The 10608-nt window shown below is 47.3% G+C and overlaps 1 long non-coding RNA gene across 1 annotated transcript; it reads right to left on the bottom strand.

The window, feature by feature from the left end:
• Positions 1–7555: 7555 nt before the first annotated feature.
• On the bottom strand, positions 7556–9739 carry LOC102003728. Its single transcript, XR_262791.1, has 2 exons — positions 9530–9739; positions 7556–7657 (listed from the first exon to the last, which is right to left on the bottom strand). It is a non-coding gene; the product is annotated as an uncharacterized LOC102003728 (long non-coding RNA).
• Between the last annotated feature and the right edge of the window lie 869 nt (positions 9740–10608).

Below are 10608 nucleotides of genomic sequence, written 5' to 3'. Positions count from 1 at the left end.
AAGGGAGGGGAGGAGGGAGGGGAGGGGAGGGGAGGAACAAACGGAACCTCTCTTTGGCTGGGAAAGTAGTAGATGGATGGTAAAGAACTGTGAGTAACAAGGTATAGGTTTTTGGCCACCTCTGATTTCCCATGACACAGTAATTATTAAAACTTTGATTATATGACAAGAAATTGATTCTAGAGCCAGGTGTGGTGGTACATGCCTGTAATCCCAGCGCTCAGGAGGCTGAGGCAGGAGGATCCCTACAAGTCAAGACCAGCCTGAGCTATAAAGTGAGTTCAAGGCCAGCCTCAAGTGCCTAGTAAAATGATATCTCAAAAAGAACAAAAAGAAAAAAGAAAAAGAGAGAAAAAGAAGAAGCAGATCCTAGGTTTTCAGTCAACCATCCTCAACTTCAATGAGTTTAAGAATCATTGGGGAGAAGCCGGATGTGGTGACGCACACCTGTAACCCCAGCACTCAGGAGGCTGAGGCAGGAAGATTGTTGTGAGTTCCAGGCCAGCATCGGTTGAAAAGTGAGCTCAAGACCAGCCTGAACTGCATAACAAGACCCTGTCTCAAGAAGAGAAAAAAAAAAATCACTGAGGGAGCTGTTTCGTTTCATCTTGCTTTGTTCTGTTTTGTTCTGCTTGCAGCGCTGGAGATGGACCCCAGGGCCTCGAGCATGCTAGGGAAGAGTGACACTCCCGCCCCCAAAACATTCTCATAACTTTGGAGCTTCGGGGCTGCTGGTGAAAAGTGAAAACCATGAAGACCAAGGTCCTACGCTGAGGAACTGCCCAGGGTCAAGTTTGCCTGAGAGCAGAAAACCTGGACCGGAGAAGCAGCAGAAGCCCAGGACCCTGAAGGGGGCTGAGTTTACTCTGCCGGCAACAAGCTGCAGGGAAGCATCCTGAGGTGACGGCTTCCAGGCTGAACTGGAGGGTGTTGTGGACAACTGGGCGACGGAAGATCACATATATACTGAACAACTTCAAAGTCAGCTGTGTGCTGGGGATATAGCTCAGCGGCATAGGCATTTGCTAGCTAAGCCTGAGGTCATGAGTTCAATTCCCGGTACCAAAAAAAAAAAAACCCCAGCTGTGTTCAGAATGCCTGAGGTGTTGGTAGCAAGGTGTGTCATAGAGGGTTGCAGCTAGCAGCTTGTTTTACCTGCAAATACAAAATTCTTTCATGGTCCCTTCGTTGCTCCAGTGGCCTAGAAATCTGTAGATTCACAGATATTGTGACAGGGTTCCATTATGTAGCTCAGGCTGGCCTCAAACTCCATGCTACTCCCGCCTCAAGCTCCCAAGTAGGACGAATTATAGGTATAGAGATGTGCACCACCATGCCTGGCTGGTCACAGATATGCTTTTGAGTACTGGGGATTGAACCCAGGGCCTTTGCACAGAGCTACATCCCCAGTCCTTTTTACTCTTTCTTTTTTTATTTTGAGACAAAGTCTTGCTAAACTGCCCAAGTTGGGCTCAAACTTGCAATCCTCCTACCGCAGCCTCCCAGGGTGCTGGGGTCACAGGCCTCGGCCACCATGCCCGCTCTGGTAAGCTCTCACTGCAGCTCGAAGGCACTCAATCAGCGAGGTAAGTCAGGCAAACAGGCCTGAAGATGGTAGTAACTTTTAGTGGCCGTATGCAGACCTTGTAGTCGGATAGTAACTTTAAGGACTGCGTATAGCAAGCACGGGTTTAGAGGGTTTACCTTCCTTCAGGACAAACGCTTTATAACAAGATTCTTGCAGAGCACTCTCAACTAATCGTATACTGTAAAAAATTCTGTCCTGGAAGAAGCAAGTTTTAGAAAGGTGAACGTGCAATTTGTTGTAATTTTCTGTCCAAACTGAGGCGCTTTTGAGAGTGCAAAGAGGAGGTATTAATAATGTTGCTGATCAATTTTAAAAATAGACAAAGCTGGGCATGGTGACACATGCCTGCAATCCCTGTATTCTGGAAGGCTGAGGTAGGAAGACCCCAAGTTCAAGCTCAGTCTGGGCAATTTAGTGATTTAGCAAAACCCTGTCTCAAAAAAAAAAAAAAAAAAAGAAAAGAGAAAAGCCTCAGATACAGCTCCGTATGAAAGCCCTGGTTCGATCCCCAGTACTGAAAAAACATATCTATTTCTTGTAAAAATATAAATATTTCTTGTGAACAAACATGGCCTTAGACTATGTGTTTCCAACAACAACCGTTGAGAATAGTCAATGATTATTTAATTGATCACTCATGTATAGCTCTATTTGTTTTCCCTAGAAACCACTGTGAAGAAACCAAAGTATAGCACAACAACCATTGATAATTTCCTGCCATTTTTGTCTGTAACTCATTATTATTTGTCTATTTGTTTTCCTGAGAAACTATCTTGAAGATACCAATAGGTTAAATAACAACCATTGATAATGTCTTAGCACTTTGTCTGTAATTCAGTAAATCCTCCTATTACTATGTTATCCTTCTTTTACTCTTTAAAATTAAAAAAAACAAAAAACATGGCCTTAGGATATTGTTAGTCAAAATTCTCAGGGGTTACGTTCCTAGAGCACTCGAGAATTGTGAAAAATTACGAATTTCAGATATAGTCAGAAAAATATCTTTTTATAGTTTAAACCCTAAATATGCTATGTCTCTTGCAGTTATTTAATTTAATTTCATAAAATACTATATTTAAAAAGCCGTAGAAGGTGCAGGACATTTTGGCGACATCTTAAGGACCTTAGGACTTTAAGTGGAACAAAACCAACAGCTACCCGTAGTACCGCAACCTGTTAGGAAGCAGGAACACTGGTATGCCTGCCCAAGATGGGTTACAGGGCAGCAGCCAATCAATAGCAAGGAGCCTGAATAACGCTCTCGGATTGGCTACTTGCAAACCTCCTGACAAAAGAACCCACTGGGGAGGCTCTTTGCGGTTTCTGCGAAAAATGCGCAAACGCCTGAGGCCGCCAACTCCGAACTCCAACCTGGGGGTATGCTGTACTCGTCCTCCCAGGTTCTCAGGAAGCTGAGGCAGGGGCGTTGAAAGTTTGAGCCCATCCTGGGCTGTTTAGCAAGACGCTCTCACAAAATTTTGAAAAGGTCTGAGAGGGGCTGGGATACAGCGCAGTACAACACCCCGGGTTAAGTAGATCCCTCACCTGCTGGCACAGATCCTTCATGCTGCTAGCAAAGACTTTCTAGATAGAACCACTGACCTTTGGGCCTTCGCAGCACAGATCCATGAAACAGGCCTGCGTGAGACGTTGTCGTGGGCTCTGGGCCTCCAGCTGTGCTCACGGGAGGCATTGTTATGGGCTCTAGGTCTTCAGCTGGACTCACGTAGGACATTTCCCTGGGATCCAGGCCTTGACCTTCCGGCCTTGCCGGTGCACATCTGTGAACCAGGCCACATGCAGGACATTACCATGGGATCCAGGCCCTCAGCTGGATTCCTGGTCTTAGTGTGTGGACAGAGTTCCTGCACTCCCTTGTATATGATACTCTGGGTGAGTATTATAAATAATCTTATAAAATATGTGTCCTGTATTATATTGTTTCCCCTTGCAAAACCCCAAACCAACACAATCCCCAACACCACAAAATAAATACAAAATAAATAATAAATAAGTAAAATGTGCTAAATAAACACATTCTCCAACAAATAATCATAGTAGATATTTTCTAAAATGGAACTAAGCTACAGTGACTTTTCCTGTAGCAAAGGACTCTCATACTTCTGTATCAAAAGTACAGGTATTATTCATTTAAGGTTCTTTGAAAATAAGCCTTGTTAAAATAAAAAGCACGCACACACTTTTCCTTCTTTGTGTGCGTCTGTTCTAGACTTGACCTTTGCTAGTGACATTTAGTGTCCTTTGCCTTTTAGCGAGTAGGTTGGAAAACATTTAAATCTATGCAAATATGTTTTAATAACGTCTCCTTTTTCTATTGGGCTATTTAAAACACTGATTTTACAGATGAAATTTGTATGTGTTGTTTTGCACTCTTTCCTCTTCAGACAAGATAGCTAAATTCTCCCAAACTTCAAAATATGGGAAAGTTCAACCGTGCCATGTTCTCTTCCACCTCTATTTCCGATAGATAGATAGATAGATGATGGATAATAGATAACAGATCAATAGATGATAGATGATAGATAACAGGTAGATAGATAGATGATAGATGATAGATAAATAGATGGTAGATAGACAGATGATAGATAACAGATAGATGATAAATGATGGATAATAGATAGATAGATAGATAGATAGATAGATAGATAAATAGATAGGAGATAGAACCACTAAAGTCGATCTATATGTGAGCAACCTGGGGGTATGCTGTACTCGTCCCAAACACTTTCTTTTCCCAAACACATTCCTGTTTCATTTATATTCACAAGTTTTAATGGCTGGAGATGCTGAGGTGATGACATGAGCAGGTCAGTGCCAGTGAAATAAGAATCCACTTAGATCTTCCCAGAGAAGGGGGTGTTATTCAGTGCTGAGGATCAGCCAAGACCCCCCAGCTGCCTGTGAGGGGTGCAGCAAAGTGATGAAAGAAGAGACGGAGACAAATCCAGGGACGCGTAACGGGGGTCAGTGCCTCAGGATGAGCAGAGACAAAGACATTGTGGGCTGGCCACTATTTATAGGGTGTAGACAATTACTGGTGGGATTATCCATTCACTCAGAAGGCGGCGGTGGTCTTATGCTGAGAAGGATCTTATGTTGATGGGGATCGTTTTGTTTTGTTTTTTTTTTTGTCTTTTTGAGACAGGGTCTCCCTATGTGGTTCAGGCTGGCCTTGAGCTCACTTTGTAGCCTGAGCTGGCCTCGAACTCGCAACGATCCTCCTGCCTCAGCCTCCCGAGTGCTGGGATTGCAGGCATGTGCCACCACACCCAGCAATGGGGATCCTTTTCAATGACTCAGAGGTAGCATGATCCCACACTGATATAGTCTTGTCCTGGAACATCACAGAGTCCTGTCATTAAGGCCTCTGTTAAGGGCTTTGGGCCATGGCCTCAGTTTATAATTTGTGGTCCCCAACAATTCAGGGCCATGGGGGAAGCACCAAGTCTGGTCAGGAGGCTGAAGTAGGGGCTGGGGAGCCGGACGGCTGGTGCACACCTGTAATCTCAGCACTCTGGGAGGACAAGGCAGGACGATACTAGATCTGAGTCCAGTCTGAGTAGTTTAGTGACTTAATGAGACCCTATCTCTAAAAACAAAAAGGTCTGGGAATGTAGCTCAGTGTGAAGGCCCAGGGTTAAAGCCCCCATTCGGCTGGGTGTGGTGACACGTGCCTGTAATCTTAGCACTTGGGAGGCTGAAGCAGGAGGATCACTGTGAGTTTGAGGCCAAAATCCCCCACATGCCAAGAAAAGAGAGAGAGAGAGAGAGAGAGAGAGAGAGAGAGAGAAGGAGAGAGAGGGAGAGAGAGGGAGAGAGAGGGAATAAGGAAGGAAAAAAGAAAGGGAAAGAGGGAAAAAAGTAGACCTAAAGGGAAGTCAAGGCCGGAGGCGTGGTGGGTGTGGGCTCTGGCTGTGGGGCTTGCCTGGTATTTGGCCTGGGGTGATCTGGGGCTTGGGAAATGCTGGTATGAGTTCAGTAAGGGGAGGCAGCTGGGGCTGTAGACCTGGGCTGGCTGTTCTACGTATGAAAGACACGCTCTCACCTAAACTCTGCCCCCAAACATTGGCTGCCCAGGGGCAGGCGGAGCCTTAGCAAGTCAGACTTCCAAAACGTTAAAATTTCATAAAGTACAGAAAAACATGTTTTCAGTCCTGGGGACTGAACCCAGGGCCTTCACACTGAGCTACACCCCCAGTCCTTCTGTATTTTTTATTTTGAGACAGGGTCTTGCTAAATTACTCAATTTCCAGGCTGAGCAAGAACTTTCAGTCTTCCTGCCTCAGCCTCCAGAGTCCTGGGATTATAGCTGTGTGCCGCTATGCTCGGCTAATATACAGAGATTTATTTACTTATTTACTTATTTATTTATTATTTATTTTTCTGGTTATGTGAGACAGGGTCTCACTACTCAGTTCAGGCTGGCCTTGAACTCCTTATGTAGCCCAGGATGGCCTTGAACTTCCAGTGATCCTCCTGGGTCAGCCTCCCAAGTGCTGGGATTATAGGCGTGCACCAGAAAATTTTTAAACATATGATTAATATAATTCTATATTAAACTTCATAGGATTATAGTTGCACTACAATAAATCCATAAGAAAAAATAATTAATATAAAACTATGCACTAAAAACTGAAAAAAGCTGTGAGAAAAGGAAGCACTGTAAAGATACCCTCTCTATTAATTTCCCACTCTCTCTGAGATGCGCGTTCTCGTGACCGCTGAGTTGCCAGTTTGAGGTTAATTGCGGTCCTCTTCCCAGTGGTCCCATGCAGTTAGGAACTCTGCGCTTTCAGTGTCGTTCTGTCATGAACAACGGCTAAGTGCTGCAGTTGGGGGACAGCCTTGCACCCAGCTCTTCCTCGCTATCATGTTCCCAAGGGCACAAGACTGCAAGACGGAAAAGGCTTTCACAGCTTGGAACTCAGTATGCTGACAGCACAGTTCCAGGAAAACCCACTCTAAAAACAAAACTCAAAATCATGGTCAAGGGGGCTGGGGATTTAGCTCAGTGGCAAAGCACCTGCCTGGCAAGCACAACATCATGAGTTCGATTCCTGGTACAGGAAGAAAAAAAAAAAAATCATGGTCAATCGAGCCGGGGGTGGTGGTGCATGCCTATAATTCCAGCACTGGGGAGGCTGAGGCAGGAGGATCATTGCAAGTTTGAGACCAGCCTGGGCTACAAAGTGAGCTCAAGGCCAGCCTGAACTGTGTGGCAAGACACTGTTTCAAAAAGACAAAAAAAAAAGAATGCAAAAGTACAGAGCATCGTCCTTTCTACCTCAGGCTTCCAGCCTTTCAAAACCAAGAAGATTTCTCTTTTTTCCTTTTTCTTCCCTTATGTACTGGGGATTGAATCCAGAGAGCACCAAGCTACGTCTCCAGCACTTCATTTCACCATTTCATTTCATTTTTAGACAGAGTCTAAGCTGCCCAAGTTGGCCTTCAACACGGTGATCCTCCTGCCTCAGCCTCCCGAGTAGGGTTGCAGGTGCGTGAAGATCAGCTTTCTCAGTGAGGCCTCTCACATCCGCTGAACCATTCATGCAGTCTCTGTTTATGCGACTTTCATTTATCTGGCAGCCAGGAGGCTGCAGGCACCTGTCGTCGATGTTGGGCTCCTTCTCTCACTGTAATTCCTTTAGAGTCGCTGTGGCGCCACCTACTGGAGGTTATGTCCCATGGCCAATATGGCCCTGGCCACCAGAGGCCATGTGCTAAGCCCACCTTTCTTCATCCGAGTTAAATTAGGACTCTTACTCCCCTTGGTAGTGTCCCGCTTCATTTTCGCACGCTCCCACCCAGTGCTGGCATGCCGCGTCGGCTGGTCCGCCCCTAAGCCCCGCCTCCAGCCTGGCAGTATTTAACCGTTGTTCTCCCAGCCAGCTCCCTCAGAAGATCCACCACCTTCTTCCCCCGCCCGTCTGTGGTCTTCTCTGAGCCCACAATAAAGGCATTTTATTGTTTTATTACTTTCTGCACCGAAGGAAGTCTATCAGTCATCAGGGTCCTCTCAGTTTTCACAATGTGGACGTTTCCAGATTGCTCTGAGAGAGAAAACAAAGGTGGAAAGCTCCCATCAGTCAGGGTGTGAGCGTCAAACGCGGCCTCTCCCACCTCCCGCTCCGGCCCTCGGCCTGGTGGGCCGCGATCTCTGAGATCTCAGTTCCACCCGCAGCGAGGAAAAGCAACTATTACACGTGAAAGATGCCCGCTTGTTTTGAGGAATCCTGGGAGAATAGACCATGAGGAGATCCCTGGACTTGTCCCTGTCAGTCAACAAACCTCGAGCCCTCTGGTGCTGGGTTCGCAGCCTGCACTGCCCAGGACCGCCTCCAATTACCCCACAGCACCTACAGAGGACTGGCTCCCTTGCCGGGTGGGTAGGAAACCCCGCAGATGCCCGGGTCTCTTATGTAAAGAGGCACGGTATATTGCCTACGACCCATATGCATCTTCCCAGAAGATTGATTGATTGATTGATTGATTGATTGATTGATTATTTGTTCTTGTTTGGAGACACGGTCTCACTATTCAACCCAGGCTGGCCTTGAACTTGCAGTGATCCTCCTGCCTCAGCCTCCCAAGTGTTGGGATCACAGGCGTGCGCCACCATGCCCGGCCCTTCCCATATGCTTTACATCATCTCTAGATGTTGTGTGATACTGAATACAACGTAAATTCTGAGTAAAAAATTGTCATATTGTGTGGTTTACAGAATTTTTTTCTGATTATACCAAACTATTTTTTTTTTTGTATCAGGAATTGAACTCAGGACCTTGCTTTTGCCAGGCAGGCACTGTGCCACTGAGCTACATCCCCAGCTATTGGTTTATACGATAATGACAAGGAAAAACAATCTGTGTGTATTTGGTCGATCACTTTTTTTTTCCAGCACTAGAGACTGAACCTGGGGCCTTCTCGCTGAGCTGCGTCCCCAGCCCTTTTTGTTTTTTTATTTAGAGACAGGGTCTCACTAAGTTGCTAGGTTGCCCCGGCTGGACTCAAGCCTTCCATCCTGCTACCCCAGACCCCGCAGTGCCGGGATCACAGGCCTGCGCCACCACGCCCTGTGTGGGTTTTTGTTGCTGTTTTTCAAATACTTCCCATCCGTGGCTGGTCGAATCACCAGGTGCAGAAACTGCAGGAGGGAACTGTGGAGAAGGACATTCTTTGATTAGAAAGCGCTGAGGACACACAATGATTTGTTTATTGTTGCAAAAATGAACTGAAATCTTTCACCTGAACATAAGAGTGTATTTGGGTTTTTTTGTTTGTTTGTGTGTCTTTTTTTTTTTTTTGGTTTTTCTCCGGTACCGGGAACCGAACTCACGACCTTGCGCTTGCCAGGCAGGCGCTTTGCCGCTGAGCTAAATCCCCAGCCCCGTTTGTTTGTCTTTTTGATACAGGGTCTCACTATGCAGTTCAGGCTGGCCTTGAGCTCACTTTGTAGCCCAGACTGGGCTACAACGATCTCGCAACGATCCTCCTGCCTCAGCCTCCCGAGTGCTGGGATTACAGGCATGAGCCACCATGCCCAGCTAAGAGTGTATTTGAATTGCGGGAGATCCCTTTTTTCAGTCTTGTCACGCATTGTAAAAATTAATGGGAAGTAAGGACTGTGATGGTAGTGGATTGATAACTGGTGGCCAACTTATAACCCCCAGCTGAGCTGAGTGAGCCTGGTGCTGGGTGTGGGAGGCCCACCGGGGGATTGTTGCCAACAGCAATAGAGGCAGAATTGGAGGATTACCCTTTAATTACTAAAACGTTTGGTGTCCGTCCATTGGTACTAGCTACGCCCTTGGTTCTCGCTCATTAAAAGGTGACTGGGATTGGTAATCGGGCTGCAGTCCGAGAGGCTGTGAGCCCCTGACCCCAGACTTTTGCCTCTCTTGTTTTTCTTGTCTCCCTTACTTTTCTGTTCATCCGCGGGCTCCTCCTTCTCGGGACCTGACACCCTGGACAGAACGACAGGGAACAGGGTTCTGCGTAGAGCTCCTCCTTCCCACAGGCGACTGCAGCACAGCTGGAGGGCGACGCGCTCCACCCGCACAGCCCTGGCACGGCGCTTTGCTGCGCGCTGTGTACGCAGCGGCACGGTGGGGATGATCGCTCCTGGGCAACCGCGCAGCACTTCCGGTTCCGCGGGCACCTCGCAGGCTGGGGTCATCACCCCCTGGAGTTCCCGGACTGTACCCCTCGCACTGGCCCACGTTTAAGCCTCCGAGTGTCATGGAACGGATGAATTGTCTTTTCCTAACGTGCCGTTAACTTTCCCGCACTCACGACGTTCGCTCTGTCAGCACAGCGTTTCGTTTCTTCAGTGCTTGTCAAAGTCCTACTGGATTAGCTGGACGTGGTGGCGCGCGCCTGTAACCCCAGCACTCGTGAGGCTGAGCCAGGAGAATGCTGAGGTGAAGACCAGCCTGGGCTACAAAGTGAGCTCAAAGACAGCCTGAACTGCATAGCGAGACCCTGTCTCAAAAAGACCAAAAAAAAAAAAACCAAAAAATTCTACTGGATGGGCTGGGTGGGGTGGTGGTCACCTGCAATCCCAGCACCCTGAGAGGCTGAGGCGGGAGGCCTGCAAGGTGAAGCCCAGCCTGGGTCATTCAGTTTAGTAAGGCTGTCTTTCAAAATAAAAAATAAAAAAGAGCTGGGGATGTAGGTCAGTGTGAAAGCCCTGGATTTAATCCCCAGTAATAGGGGTGGGCAACCAAAAACTACTACCTTTTCCGGGTCCCACTGGAGGTCCAATATGACCTCCTCTGGAAACCAGCTGTGGCAGCCCCACTCCTGCCAGGGGCAGAGCTAACCAGGTCCCCCTACCCAAGTTTCTGAGATAGGGTCTCACCGTGTAGGTCCGGCTGTCCTCAAACTCACGACCCTCCTGCCTCAGCCCCTCACTGCTGGAACTACAGGCTGTGTCACAAGCCTTAGTTTGCTTTGCTTTGTTTCTCGGCTTTTTTTTGGAAACAGGATCTTGCTAGTGA

This window comes from Chinchilla lanigera, unplaced genomic scaffold (assembly GCF_000276665.1).
Source record: "Chinchilla lanigera isolate Chin_1 unplaced genomic scaffold, ChiLan1.0 scaffold00053, whole genome shotgun sequence".
NCBI lineage: Eukaryota > Metazoa > Chordata > Mammalia > Rodentia > Chinchillidae > Chinchilla > Chinchilla lanigera.
This window is presented reverse-complemented; position numbering and strand designations above follow the sequence as displayed.